The sequence below is a fragment of the Symphalangus syndactylus genome, chromosome 1 (genome assembly GCF_028878055.3).
Source record: "Symphalangus syndactylus isolate Jambi chromosome 1, NHGRI_mSymSyn1-v2.1_pri, whole genome shotgun sequence".
NCBI lineage: Eukaryota > Metazoa > Chordata > Mammalia > Primates > Hylobatidae > Symphalangus > Symphalangus syndactylus.
The window spans coordinates 20,430,145-20,445,137 of record NC_072423.2 but is presented as its reverse complement, the minus strand read 5'-3'; the positions used below and the strand labels follow the sequence as shown (position 1 = coordinate 20,445,137).

General features: G+C 35.5%; 1 long non-coding RNA gene across 1 annotated transcript in view; it reads right to left on the bottom strand.

The window, feature by feature from the left end:
* Window positions 1–14,993, bottom strand: part of LOC129492102 (uncharacterized) — a 126,552-nt gene that overhangs the window by 31,758 nt on the left and 79,801 nt on the right. Inside the window, exon 2 of the long non-coding RNA XR_008660729.2 lies at window positions 13,167–13,357. This is a non-coding gene — a long non-coding RNA (uncharacterized lncRNA). The remainder of the gene's footprint in view (window positions 1–13,166; window positions 13,358–14,993) is intronic.

Genomic DNA, 14,993 nt, shown 5'->3' with positions numbered 1-14,993 from the left:
AAATTTCTAAAAACTAAAGATGAAAAAAATATCCTGAAAGCAATCATAGAAATATTACCCTTTGACTATAGGGGCAAAACAAAATGAATAATAGTGGATATGGAGGCCAGAAGGAAATAGCATAATATTTCTCAAATGTCAAAATAAAAAAAGAACTGCCAATCTAGAATCTTACATTCAGTGAAAATATCCCTCAGAAATGAAAGAAGCCCAAAGATATTCTCAGATAAAAGAAAACTAGGATTATTAGTCACAGTAAATGCTCCACAGAAGAATGAGTAAAGTACTTTCTATAAACAGAAACAATAGAATGAACCTTTGAACATCAGAAAGAACATAGTAAAAATATGGTAAATATAATAGGTCTTTCTTCCCCTCTTCACTTATCTAAATTGTTAGTGTGCTTAATATGTGAAGCAAAAATTATAACATTTTTAGATGTGGTTCTAAATGTACATAGAGAAAATATTTAAGACAATTATAAGTAGGGGAGGATAAAGGAATAAAGAAACGCAAGGAAAGATAAGATTTCTTCCCCACTCAAAGGAGTATGCCCAAAATCACCATAGAAAAATCAAAATTGAATTATTTTAAAAAATGAGAAGGCAGGAAAAAAATAAAACAGATAAATGAAAAACAAAACAGAGAATTTTTTAATATGGTAAGCAATAGGATATTACCAAAAACTTTAAATATAAATGGTCTAACCACAACAATTAAATAATGGAAATTGGTAGTGAATTTGAAAAAATCATGAAACTGTATGCTGCCTATAAGAAACTCACTTCAAATATAATAATCTAGGTAGGTTAGAGCAAAATAAACGGAAAAAGATATATCACACAAACATTAATCAAAGGAAAGCAGATGTCTCTATGTTAATATTAGAAAAACTAGATTTCAGAGCATTAAAAATTATCAGAGATAGAGAGAGACATTGTATGATAATAAAATGATGTCAATCTACCAAGAACATACAGCAATTTTACATGGCTATAAATCAAACATCAGTGCTGCAAAATGTTTAAGACAAAAACAGATAGAATTAAGAAAAAAACTAGATAAATAAATCTAGAATTATAGGTGGACATTTTAAAACCCACATGTCAGCTGGGAACGGTGGCTCATACCTGTAACCCCAGCACTTCGGGAGGCCCAGACAGATGTATCACTTGAGGTCAGGAGTTCAAGACCAGCCTTGCCAACATGGCGAAACCGTCTCTACTAAAAATACAAAAAACAGCCAGGCATGGTGGTGCATGCCTGTAGTCCCAGCTACTCGGGAAGCTGAAGCAGGAGAATCGCATGAACCCGGGAGACAGAGGTTGCAGTGAGCCGAGATGGCACAACTACACTCCAGCCTGGGCGACAGAGTGATACTCTGTCACAAAACAACAACAATAAAACCCCCACATGTAAAAAATGATAAAACAACCAGACAGAAAGTCAGAGAGGATACAGAAGATCTTAACAATATCATCAGTCAACAGGCTGTAGTCAACATTTATAAAATACTCTCCCACACAACATTGGAATACACATTGTTTGAAGGGTTCATAAAGGATTTACCAATATAGATTATATTATGGCCCATAAAACAAACATTAACAAGTTTTAAGGAAATCATACACAGAGTGTTCTTCAACCATGATGGAATTAAAGAGAGTTAGTACTACCAGTGAGCATCAGTGTTAGTATATGAAACGCATAAAGGGAGCAAGAAAAGAGAAAAATCTGAACACTTGGAAACTAAGTAACACACTTATAAATAATCCAAAGTTCAAAAGAAATGAAAATTAAAATATTCGTTGAACTGAATGAAAATATAAACTTAAGAGGATAACTCATAACACTAAATGTATTAATTAGGAAAGTGAAAAATTCTTCAATCAATAATCAAAACCACAAGCTCAAAAATCTAGAAAATAAGAAAATTAGAAACCAAAAACAAGAAGAAAGAAAATAATAAATACAAACATAAAATGAAATGAAATTTTAATAAAAAAGAAGACAAACTATTCAAAATCATGATTTCTTAAATCATTCATAATACTTTAACCTTTGAGTAAGATTGGCAAAGAAATAAAAAAGAGAAAACACAAAGCAATAATATCAGGAATGAGACAGGAGATATTGCTACACCTCCTATAAGCATCAAAAAAATAAGAAAACCCTACAACTTTTGGACTTATAATTTTGATAAGGTACATAAAAGGAACTATTTTTAAAAATCTACCATATGTTATGCAATATGAAATAGATAACTTGAGTATCTCTATAATTCTGAAGAAAACTAAGTTTTAATATAAAAATCTCCCAAATAACCAATCTTGAAGATGGCCTAACAGAATCCCCTAGTGATCCCCACCACCCCAAGACGGATATCAAATCGAACAACTATCCATGCCCTCAAACTCCTTCACAAGAATTTAAAAAACAGGTGAGAGGTTACAGTACTTTGTTTTAACAGAATAATTATAAAAGACCTATTGAAGAGGCTAAGAAGGACAGTCTGGCATTGCTTGCACCACTCTTTCCTCAACCCCAGGCAGTGCAATGCAGAGAGAGGATCTGTCTGTGTGACGGAGGGAGAGGGAAGTGTGCAGGGAGTGTTACCTTGGAACCCTGTACTAGACCCATCACAGTAAAACAGCACTGGGCAGATCTCCATGGCCCCTGAACAGAGCTCCCAGACCTGCCCTAGTCCGGAAGGGAATTGGCTGCCCCAGCAGGGTAAACTCAAGTCCTGGCCTACTTCATCGCCAGCTGACTAATGTGGTCTTGGGCCCCAAATAAGTTTGAGTGGCAACGAGCTTGTAACAGCTGAGTAACAGCTGAGTTCCCTGGCAAACCACAGTGCTGCACTGGTCTCAGAGGCTGTGGGCTCAGGATGCACACCAGCACAACATCAGCCATGGCAGCCGCGAGGCTGCCTGTGTCATCTCTCCTACAGCTCCAGGCAGTGCAGTATGCAGAAAATCCTCCTGGGGGAAGGAGAGGAAAGCGAATAGAGGACCTTGTCTTGCAATCTGGTACCAGCCTTACCACAGTAAAACAGCACCAGGCAAAATCCCAAAGCCTCTGATTCCAGGCCATTGCTCCCAAATAGCACTTCTAGACCCACTCTGGGTCAGAAGGGAATTTCCCACCCTAGTGGGATAGACTCAAGTTATGGCTGGCTTCACCACCTGCTAATTATAGTGGTCTTGAGCCTTGAATAAACATCAGCAGCAGTCAGGCAGTAGCAGTCACAGGTCTTGGGTGTAACCCCCACACTGGGGTGGTCTAAAAGACAATAGGTTTGGAGATCATTCTGTCAAACCATCTGCTTAAAGATGATGGTGGCCATGGTTAGACCACAGAATTACATGAGCATTGGCCCATTGGAACACTTCACTTGTGAAGTCAGTTCTTTAATTGCAAACAATGCTGTGGGGGATTCCATGAAAATGGATAAGGCATTCTGTAACTGTACAGATGGTAGTTTTGGCAGAAACATTGCATGCAGAGAATCCAAATACATATTTGAGTGTCTATACCAGTAAGAATAAAACACTTCTCCTTCCATGATGGAAGTGTTCCAATGTAATCAACCTGCCAAGAGGTAGCTAATGTATCGCCCAAGGGAATGGTGCCATATCAGGGACTCAGTGCTGGTCTCTGCTGCTGACAGATGTGACATGCATCACTGGCTATTGCCAAATTGCCCTTGATGAGTGGATGTCCGTGTACCTGAGCCCATGCATAATCTCCACCCCTGTTACCATGGCCATTTTTTAATGAACCTATGGCACAATGACAGCAATTACTGGGAAAGGGAATAACTGGTCTCCACAGAACAGGTCATCCTATTCACTTGCTTGTTTACGTCTTCTTCTTCTAGATCACCCTTCAGCAAGCATTCACATAGGACACAAATATCTACATTTTTTGTTCACTCATATAAGAGTATCCACATACCTTGTTCCCAGAACTCTTTGTCTCCAATTTTCAATCATGTTCCTTACTATTCAATGGTAATCCAGCCAAATCATTGGCCACAGCCATTGAATTGTTTTTTTTAAAAATTAACTTTTACTTTAGATAGTTGGGACACACATGCAGATTTGTCACATGGGAATATTGCATGATGCTGGGGTGAATTGCTATAGATTTTCACTTCTGGCCATATCTCCCCCCAGGCAAAATGAACAACCAGGTGCACTGCTAAAATTTCTGCCAACTGGATGAATTTTGTTTGCCATTGTTCGTTAGGAATGTTCCAGAAAAACATTGTAGTGCTGGAACACTTTCTGGTGTTGCTCTAATATCACACAGAATCATCTGTAAACTAGGCCTAATTTTTCTCTTCCTCAGTTAATGGATGGCACAGCAGCTTGCACAGCAGCAGAATTGCAAAGCATTCTGTTGTTTTGGGTTCCACTCAAGCTAGTATCTTTATAGGTCACTCCGATAATGGGCCCTAGTATCACACCCAAATAAGGAATATGTTGCCTCCAAAACCCAAAGAAGATCACTAATCCTTCTACCTCTTTATTGGTGATATGAGGGGCTAAAAACAGTAACTTATTCCTTACCTTTGAAGGGATATTTCAACATGCCACATATGACCAAAATTCCACTGATATGAAAGGTCTCTGAATTTTCATCAGATTTATTTTCCACCCTCTGACATGCAAATGTCTTGCCAGTATTTCTAGAATGGTTGTTACTTTCTTCTCACCAGGTCTAATCAGCACAATATCATCAATGTAATGAACCGTCATAATGTTTTATGGAGGAGAAAGGCAATCAAGGTCCCTATGAACTAAATTATGGAAAAGAGAGTTGACATACTCCTAAGATAAGACAGTGAATGTGTATTTCTGACCTGGCCAGCTGAAAACAAACTGCCTCTGTTGGTCATTACTAAGCAGTATAGATTTTAAAAAGCCAAATTAATAGCTCCATACCAGTTCCTAGGGCATGTGTTAATTTTCTCAAGCAATGAAACTACATATGACAGTGCATCTGGAATTGGATAAACTGCCTGATTAAGTTGACAACGTTTCAGTGCCATTTTCCAAGATCCATTTGTTTCTGCACAGGCTAAATAGAGAAGTCGACAGGACATGTGGTGGGAATCATTAGTGTGCATCTCTTCAGCCCTTGCTCGTGGCACTCATCTCTGCAATCCCTCCAAGAATGCTTTATTGCTTTTCATTTACTATTTTTCTAGCCACGACAGTTCTAGTGTCTTCCACTTGGCTTTTATTGATGATAGCCATAGTGATGTTTGTAAAATGATGACAACAGATGAATAATAATTTTTAGACCATGCAGCACATTTCTCTCTGAAGGTACCTCATCTTCCTTCATTTCGAGACTCTGGTATTGTAAACTGGCACTGAGAATTTTTGTGGGACTATGCATGACTCTCTGTTTTGGAGATTCAACTTAGAATTCTGTTCAATAGACCTAGGACTCTTCTGCTTATACCAATGAATTAAGAACTTAGTAACCTGACTATCTATTTCTTTTCCTGAACTATCATAATGAACGAGCCAAAGCCATAGACCTCTGCAAGTCAGACTATTCTAGTCACCACTTTGGCTCTTACACATATAACAGGAACCATAGCAATTTTGTCTGGTGATCAAGTGCTGTCATTTATTCTGTCACCAGAGATTCCATTATCCGTATTAATATTTAGTTTCATGGTAGCAGTTCCCACTGCAAATTCTGAACTACAAAGAAGAGGGACCACAGAGCTCTTTAAGGATGCTGGGGGCTCTCCACCAAAATCTGTTTATCTCAGTTGTGATAAAACCTGTCTTTTCTGGACCTTCCCAGGGTGTGTGAGCACATCCTACATGGTAATCCACTCTAATATTCCAACTGCCCTAAGCCAATACATACCTTCCTAGACAGTATTCCAAGGTATTTCTGGCATTTGAACTTCAGTTGGTGTAGACCATCCTTCAGCCCATGTCAACCAACCAAACACCCAAATCCTTGCTAACCCTTCAAGCTAAAATAAATAATCTTTGCCTAGTGGGCCTATCTCAGTACATTTGCCCTGATCTATCTTTATGTTCCTTTCATCATTTTCTCACTCCCTTAATATCCATTGCCACATATATTCTTCATATTTATACCTATATAAATTGGAAAAAAAACAGGCAGTACTTTTGGTGTGTTGCATACTTCCTCATCAGTCACTCTTTGCTGATAAAAGAGGTCAAAGAAAATCTAAATAAAAGGAGATACATACTATTTTATGAATTAAAAGACTCAACACAGTAGAGGTGTCAATTCTCCCCTAATTGATATACAAGTTTAACAAAATTCCTATTAAAGTCTCTGTAAGATTTTTTGTATTTTTTCATTATTATTCTAAACTTTATAGGACAAATGCTTTTTCATATAGCCTCTTCATATAGCTAATACCTAAAATAATCTTGTAAAAAGAAGAATAAAGTAGAATGAATCAGGGTACCAAATTTTAAAGCTGAATATATAGCTATAATAATCAACAGTGTGTGGTAATGGCAGAAATATAGGCAAATAGATCAATGGGATGGCATATAGAACCTGGAAATAAATCCACGCAAATAAGCCAAACTGAGTTTTGCCACAGGTGTAAAAGCAATTCAATGGAGAAAAGGTAGCCTTTTCAACAAATAAATATGGGGCAATCAGTAAGTAAAAACAAACAAACAATAAACGACCTGTCTCACCCCCTACAGAAAAGTTAACTCAAAATGGATTGTGAATTTAAATTTGAAATATAAATCATAAAAATCTTTAATAAAACAGGGTAACATCTTCAGAATCTCAGGTGAGGCAAAAAGTTCTTAGACTTAAAACCAACAGCATGTGGGATAGCCATACCAAATAATATTATTCAGCCATTAAAAGAAACAAGTACTTTGGGGATGAATTTTAAAACATTATGTTAAGTGAAAGAAGCCAGACAGAAAAGGCCACATACTGCATTATTCTACTTACATGACATATTCAGAATAGGTAAATCTATAGTCAGAATGTGAATTGGTGTTTGCCTGAAAATGTAGGGAGAGGTAATGAGGACTGAGCACTTAAGGTGCATGGGGTTTGCTTTTGGAGTAGTAAAATTATTTTCAAACAGATAAAGTTGGAAGTCGTACAACATTGTAAATGTACTAAATGCCACTGATGTTTACACGTTAAAGTGGCTAACTTTATCTAATATCAATTCTACCTCAATAAAAATAAAAAGACCCATCTGTACATGAATATGTATAGCAGATTTTTCATAATAGCACCAAACTGGAAACAACCTAGATGTCCTGCAAAAGGTGAATGTGTAAACAAACTGTGGTATATCCATACCATGAAACACTTCTCAGTAATACGAAGAAGCAACTGACACATACAAAAACCTAAGTGAGCCTCCAGAGAACTATGCTAATTGAAAACAAAAATTCCAGAAAATTACATACTATACGATCGCAATTGAATAACATTCCTCAGTGAGTAAATTATGGAAATGGAGAACAGATTAATGAATGTTAGGGGCCAAGGAGTGAATGGAAGTGGAAGGTAATTGAGTGTGGCTCATGTAAATATTCCATATCTTGACTCTATAGTTCTTAATATCTTAGTTGTAATATTGTACTATAATTTTGCAAGATGTTTCCATTGAAGGAATTTAAATATAGAGTACATGGAACTGTATTATTTTTCACAGCTGCAATTACCTCTCAATCAACAATTCAATTAATAAATATGATGGAAATCAGGTGTGGTGGCTTACGCCTGTAATCCCAGCACTTTGGGAGGCCGAGGCAGGCGGATCACGTGAGGTCAGGAGTTCGAGACCAGCCTGGCCAATATGGTGAAACCCGGTCTCTACTAAAAATACAAAAATTAGCCAGCCGCAGTGCCGGGCGCCTGTAATCCCAGCTACTCAGGAGGCTGAGGGAAGAGAATTGCTTGAACCCAGGAGGTGGAGGTTGCAGTGAGTTGAGATCATACCACTGCACTCCAGCCTGGGCGATAGAGTGAGCTCCATCTCAAAAAAAAAAAAAAAAAAAAAAAAAAAAAAAAAAAAAAAATAGAAAAAGTGTGCCCAAAAGGAAATTTAAGCCCACATATTTAAGTACATAGTACAAATGTATGTGAAACATACACTTATATTGAAATGACAAATACAGGATATTTAAATAAGTAGGATTATTACAATGAAAAGTTTGTGGTCTATTTTTTCAAAAACAACTACATATTTTATATCTTAAAGACTGTCTCCTTTTTTCAAAAATATAACAATGGCCTATTTTACACTATTTACATTACTTGCTGGCAACCACACCTGTTCTTCCTACCTTTTGTCCTGCCCTGCTAAAGTTTTTATTTGGAGGTCTCTGCTCTACTACCACATTGTAAGAACTTTTATAATTCTTTGTAGATCAGATCCTTTCTTACGTTCTGTGCTTTTTGATTCCCCTTTTCCCACATTATTTTTCTTCATAACTGTCAGCAAATACAGACGGATATCTTTACTTGCCTTCTCCAACTAAGATGTAAACTGCAGGAGATACATGACTTTGTTCATTGATTCATCCCTCTGGATTGTAGAATGTGCTTGGCATGTAATAGATGCTCAGCGCATGCTCCCTGAATGAATGTCACTCAGAAGCAGAGTTGCTTACTGCAGGTTTTCAACTATGCTAACAAAACTTGAGTGGCTCCACAACTTCTGATAAAAAAGGAGCATGATATTAAAAACTCACTGGCTTGCAAATAGAATCTCCCGAAGTTAAAGAAAAATGATAACCTATTCTATTAATAAGACTATTTTAAACTTATTTCTAGACTAACAGAAACAATAACAACTTTTTAAAATTAGCTCACCATATTTAATTGTTATTATGTTTTAAATTTTTATTTGGTCCTACTATTCTACTGATTTGTAAATGTTTGGTAAATGTTTTTTTTTGTTAATCTCAAAAAAAAATTTTAAAAAACCAGCTGTTGTTTGTTTTTTCTACTAATAATATTTACTTGTCTCCAAGAATCTTAGCTTTTAAGAAAGATAAAGAAATAAAGGGCACTGAATTGGGGGGACTCTCTACAGAAGATAAGTTGAATGTTTGTATGTTCTTAATCTCTTAACATTATTGTGGATTTACACATATACATATGTATGTCTTGTAAATATATTAATTATAATAAAGTATCATAAAAAATAATTACAGGCAGAGTTGATGCATTTGTCTAACAGATTTACAATAATAATAAAAACCAAGTGTTTTTATTTTACTTCTTACTGTCTTCAAACATTAGGTCAAAAAGTAGCACTCATTCTAACAGGTGCACATTCCCTGATCCATAGTGATAAAATAAACAAAACTCTGTTTTACATTTGTCTTATCATATCTTAATATTTATATAAATATAGGATGGGCAGTACCAACAGTACCAAAAACATTTTGCTGTCATATTATTTTATCTATTTAGAGTTTTTAAGGATGTAAAAATTAAATGAATTATTTACTCTGCAAACTATAATAATTCATCAACAAAAATTATTTTATTGCTGATGTCTTCACCACCAGTCTCTCCCTCTGCTTAAAAGACTTCATTGCTTTCCAATTGCTACAGAGATGATAAAAACAACAACAAAAAAATACTTAGATTATGACAACCCTTGTGTCACTAAGGGTCTTGCCTACCCTCCAGCTTAAACTTTTGTTCTTAATTTTTCACTATGGTGAAGGCAAATCTGCCTTTCCTTCATTTCATAAAGGTATATTTATATGCTTTTCCCTGCTATTCTAACACCAAAATTAAGACTTGACAAATAACAACATAGATATCTGGTGCAAGAATACACTACCATGAAAAAAAAAAAGAAGACTAGATGTCTTAGTTCATTCTTGCTGCTACAGCAAAATGCTTTAGACTGGGTAATTAATAAATCACAGAAATTTACTGCTGACAGTTGTGGATACTGGGGTGTTCCAGACAAATATGCTGGCAGTTTTGATCTGGTGAGGGCCCATTCTTTACCGATGGCACCATGTTGCTGTGTCTTCACTTGGCAGAAGAGACAAGCATGCTTCATTTAGCCACTTGTATAAAGATGCTCATCTCATTAATAAGAGTAGAATCCTTATGACTTAATCACTTCCCAAAATGTCCACTTTGTAATAACACCGAGCTGTGAATTCTGTTTCAACATATGAATTTTGGGGGTACACAAACATTCAACCATAGCACTAAAATGGACTGAATTGACAATGAGCTTGATTGACGTCATTATACCATAGTTTCCCATCTAATCATATATAGTTCTAAAGATATTGAAGTTAAAGTGTACAAAAGTGCTATATAAATATACAAACGAGACTACATTAAAATGGTTTGAAATCAAATCCATCCAAATTGTTTACTGAAAATTATATTTTTATAATAATCTAATAATAAATTCAGCTGTTTTAGAATTTCAATTGTGTCTATAAAATGAGAACAAAAATTGTTAAAGCTCATATCTTCTTAACTATTGTAGCAGAATGCTTTAGTCTTAGGGGAAACTTCTTCAGTAGAAGGAAGCACAGCAAATTTGCCTTTATAGAGATTCAACTCTTGGTGCTTGGGCAAACAATAAGAATTACATTAAGCAGGCCAGGCGCAGTGGCTCACGCCTGTAATCCCAGCACTTTGGGAGGCCGAGGCGGGCGGATCACAAGGTCAGAAGGTCGAGACCATCCTGGCCAACATAGTGAAACCCCCATCTCTACTAAAAATACAAAAATTAGCTGGACATGGTGGCGCATGCCTGTAATCCCAGCTACTCGGGAGGCAGAGGCAGGGGAATCCCTTGAACCAGGGAGTTGGAGGTTGCAGTGAGCCGAGATCGCGCCACAGCACTCTAGCCTGATGACAGAGCGAGACTCCGTCTCAAAACAAACAAACAAAAATTACCTAAGCAGCAGCAGCAGCAGTGAGAGAAGGAAGAACGAAAGAAGAAATTTCTAGAATGAGATTGATCTCCAGCTCCATGCCAGTCGTGGACTGGATAAAATTCATGCATATCTTTTGTGAGAGAGGTGCGAGATGTGAATCTCTTTCTCATTTGGTCCCGGTCTGCAATTGTGAACAAGAGCCAATTTATTAATCTGATCTCCTCAGGGAAATAGGGACCAGGAAGTAAACCTAGACATATCAGACACATTGAGAGAAAGTGTTTTGAGAAACTAGGGCTCAATGAATTATTTCCCTGCTTGTTCTCTGCCTGAGATTGGAATAATTGAGAGACAAATTAGTCACCGAGGTACAAGCAGCACTGAAAATGCCATCATCCTATGGTTTATCCCTGGAAAATTTTAGTGTGGAGATTCTATTTATTTATTCCTTTTGGTGTGGAGAAGCCTATTTATTTCCTTCAGACAGCTGTAATCCAAGACAAGGAAAAGTTGAGAAACTCAAGCCAGCTTGTTTTTTTTTGTTTTTTTTTTTTTTAATTTTTGCAACTCACAAATAAATCTTTAAGTCACCACACCAGTCCTGTAGAGAAATGAAAGAGGTTACAAATAGCAGATGGATTATTCTAATAGTGAGTTCTCCATATGGAACTCTACATCAGAAATAGGAATTTAATTCCTTCCTAAATTATGTCTCTTTCTCAAAATAATTCATCAAAATGTTATATACTTTGCCATATATTCAGAAATTAAACTCTAAGTGCATTTTCTCCTTATTGAGATGTAATATAAGAGGCATAGTCTTTCACACACTTCTGTCTTCTTAGTGGCAGCTTTAAATTCTGGACTTTGAGCTTCTTTTGTAGTCAGAAACTATGTGTTTATCATTTTTGTTTGTATTGTGGCTTAACATAGAATAAATATTTCATATATTCTTATTAAGCTAATGATTAAATACAAAGTAAATTTGTAAAGAGAATATTATTTCTGTGATCACCAAATCCTAGGTATTGAGTGACATTCTATAACAAACACATTTGGCCAAAATATACTAATAAATTCACCTATGAGGCTTTATAAACCACAAAAAAAATACACATAAATCTAGTATCAACTTGTGCCATGTGTGTTATTTTACACTAATCTAAAAACCACTGTATCCCTGTAAGAACCAATAAGACAGCACAATGTTTGAAGCATTTTGGATGCTTAAGATTTACGCAGTAGAGTGTTTCAAAATCTTTTCTCCCCCGTACTTGTTATAAACAAAATTTAATAATTTAGTGTTTTCCATAATGATGTTGCCTACTAATTGGCTAAATTGAACAGCCACCACATACTTCATTTAGCTACATGAATTAAGCTGACTTTGCTTACTAAAAACCTATAATACTTTCAGCAAATAATTTCTTATCAGCAGAACATGAACAAAACATTCTGTATCTTCAGGTAAACTTTACAGAGTTTAGTAACTTATTTTAATGGTGAAGAAATGAAATACAGTCACATAACACTTAATGATGAGCATACATTCCAATTAATTAATCTAGGTGATTTTTGTCATCGTGCAAACATCATGGTGTGTACTTACACAAACCTACATGGTATATATAGTCTACTTCACATCTAAGATACATGGTGTTGCCTATTAATTCTAGGCTACAAACCTAGAACATACAGCATATTAGTCTCATGAATACTAAAGGCCATTGTAACACAATGGTAACTATTTGTGTACATAAACACATCTAAATAGAAAAGGCACAACAAAAATGTGGTGCAAAAGAAAAAAAAAAAAATGGTATACCTGTCTAGGTCACTTGCCAGGAATACAGCTTGCAGGACTGGAAGTTTCTCTGGGTGAGTCAGTGAGTGGGTGACAAGCCAATCTGAGGGCCTAGGACATTACTATACACCACTGTAGGCTTTATAAACACTGTACACTTACACTACACGAAATTTATTTCAAAAGTTTTCTTTCTTCAATAATAAATTAACCTATGTTACTACAACCTTTTTACTTTACAAACTTTTCAATTTTTTAAACTTTTGACTCATAATAACATTTAGCTAAAATGCAAACACATTGTAAGCTGTACAAATGTATTTTTAAAATATTTTTATTCTATGTTTTTTCTTATTTTTAAATTCTCTCTTTATTTTACTTCTTTATTTATTTTAAAAACTAAGACACAAGGACACGCATTATCATAGGCTTACCCGGGGTCAAGATCATCAATATCAGTGTCTTCCACCTCCACGTTTTGTGTCACTGGAAGGTCTTCAGGGACAATAATAGCTCCATTATAATCTTACGGGACCACCGTTGTATATGCAGACCGCCATTATGTGGTCTAGGACTGTATTTCCAAACACTTCAAATGCAAAAGGAAAGGCAAGGTGGGTAATATCTGAAAGTAAGGGAAAGGTGTTTTTGTAGTGAGTAGTAGAGAGAATGCTGTTTCACAGAGAAAGCCTTGAGATTCACACAAAATTAAGCTTGTTTGACATGGTTTCTCTGAATATATGCCAAGCACATATTAAGATATGCTTTTCTCCCTTGGCACTCTAAGATAGCATTAGGCAAGGGTTTCACATCTCTAAATTGTTTCTGAATAATTTCTTCTGGTGGTGGCCTTATCATAAAGAATTTTAAAATATCCTAGTAGAAAGTCTCTAAAAGGATGCTTTCCCAAAATAGAAGTACAGTGGGTCATATGTTAATAATGTAATCTAAGTAAAGCTGAAAGAAACCCTGTAGGTTAAAAACAGCTTAGAATAGAATGTTAAGAAAGAAGATAACATTTTCAGAATATTAGACAATTCATAACTATTTCAGAAAAAGTATTAATTGGAATGCACAGCAGACAAAATATAATCAGTTAAGAGACTTGGAGAACAACATTCAAACAACATGTATTTTATTAGGTCATTTTTATTGTTTCTGCTGGATCTTTTTTCCCCATTTCATGAGCTTTTGATTCTTCTTGACTTACAAAATGAATATTTAAATTCTTTTAATAATAACAACCTCTAGCCCTTGAAGCCAAATTAATCATTTGTTTATATATAGTTAAGTGGATCTTCGAGAAAAAGTAAAAGAATACAAAATGGCCAATATCTGGGTAAATACAAATTTTATCTGTTTGCCTCTTATTCAAAGTGCATGTGATAATTCAAAACAAAAATTCTGGTACAGTCATGTGCCATGTAACATTTCACTGTCAATCTCAGACTGCATATATAACTGTGCTCTCTTACAATTATAATACAGTATTTGTAATGTACATTTTCTCTGTTTAGATATATAAATACTTATGACTGTGTTACAATGGACTATACTATTCAATATAGTAAAAATATGTATAGGTTTGCAGTCCAGGAGCCATAGGCTATACTATATAGTGTAGGTGTATAGTAGGTGATAACATATAGGTTTTTGTAAGTACATTCTATGATGTTTGCACAATGACTTGACTAACGATGCACTTCTCAGAGTGCAGCCACATCGTTAAGTAATGCATGACTGTATTGGGACTTGAGGTTTCAGCTGGGATATGTAAAGAGCCTAGAAGTTGTCACTCTCATCCTTACAACAAGAGAAAGCTGGACAAACTGAAAATAGTATTTTTAAATGTCGAGTTTAATTAATTTTGAAATTAATTTTTATTTAAAATTGACACATAATTGTACATATTCATGAGGTACAGTGTGATGTTTCAATGCATTTATACATTGCATAATAATCAACTCCGGGTAATTACCATATCCATCACTTTAAACATTTATCATTTCTTTGAAGTGATACAAAAATCTTCTCTAGCTATCTCGAAATATACACTACATTGTTATTAGCTATAGTCACCCTAATGTTTAATAAAACACCAGAGCTTATTGTTCTTGTCTATCGGTAACGTTGTATTCATGGACCAATTTATCCCAGTTCCTCCTTCCCCCTACCCTCCCCAATCTCTTGTAACCACTCTTCTACTCTCTACTTCTATGAAATCAACTTTTGTTTAGATTTCACATAAGAGTGAGATCACA